Below are 1,301 nucleotides of genomic sequence, written 5' to 3'. Positions count from 1 at the left end.
CCTGAGTATTGATGCTTATCATGTACATCCCTTTATGACAGCACCATGTCGACTCTTTTGCACAAATAATTAAGACAGTTCTGAAGACAAAAGGCGGTCCAAACCAGTACTAGCAAGGTGTACCTAATAAAGTGGCCAGTGAGTGTGCATACCAGCAAAATATATTGCAATTGTTTATCCACATCCTATTCAAGAACCCTGTTAAGGCTTGGACACCCAACTTCTGACACCCAGCTAAAAATTTTTTTTTAATTAAGTGTTAATAAGGGGTAAATGGGAACATATTTATAATTATCATTATATTATCATTATTTTTATTTATTTTTTATTTTTTAACTTAAGGTTGCTTTAACTGACATCATATGCAGACCATATGCTGTATTATGCAGCTAGTCCAATTGCAAGTCAAAATTGCTTTGGGGAGAGGGAGTAGGAGAGGGAGAAGATCAGGGCATGCTAGCATACTTTGATTACGTTTTTGGGGGCATACATAGCATGCCTAATGCCTGTAACTGATTAAGCAAACACTGCTGTAAAAAAAACAATTCTAGAAAAAAAATCTAGATTTTTAAAAAAAATAGAGCAGTGTTTCTCAAAGTTTTTGTGTTATCAAATATTTGCCAAGTGCTCCTTGCTGGTTGCTACTTTAACAAAAGTGCCCCCAAGAGTTCATACAACTACTTTTACCAATAGCAACCTTTATTAAGTTATCTTAAAATAGATTTAAAATAAAGTTATTTTAAATCTATAATTAGTAGTCTAAAAAAAATAAAATGAAAAGTTAGTTCTTAGTTCAACTTAATAAATAAAGAGTAAAGAAAATCTTGAAATGGGCATGTAACAGTAAACCTTCCCCTGATTAAGAAGGACACTGATCGAGTAAGTGTCTATGTTAATAGCAAAGCATGCAAATTTAGTAGCAAGCAACACAAGCACATATTAAAAAAACCTTTTTCCTACCAGGTCTTTCATATCCAGCGACTCCATGTTTCCTTCCAGAAAAACTGTGATATCTGTACTGGTTCCAAGCCTGTTAATCACCTCTGAACTAAATACTGAACCACTGCTATCTATTCACTGCAACATTAACCTGATGGTAGGTTTGGACAATTGACTGCAAAAGGGATTCTCAAAGACTCTCTCCAATTCCCGTGGGAAGTACGTATTTATCCAGCATACCTTTCTAATGGACACTGAAAACTATCAGCTATTACCACTATGGCCACTATGGAAGACTGACCACTTAAGCTTTCTCTGTTATATTATAAATTTAGTATCGCCTTGCCGAACATTAATATATA

This window comes from Nanorana parkeri, unplaced genomic scaffold, assembly GCF_000935625.1.
Source record: "Nanorana parkeri isolate BGI_ZX_2015 unplaced genomic scaffold, ASM93562v1 scaffold724, whole genome shotgun sequence".
In the NCBI taxonomy this organism is placed as follows: domain Eukaryota; kingdom Metazoa; phylum Chordata; class Amphibia; order Anura; family Dicroglossidae; genus Nanorana; species Nanorana parkeri.
The sequence above is the reverse complement of the archived record's forward strand: the minus strand, read 5'-3'. Positions refer to the sequence as shown.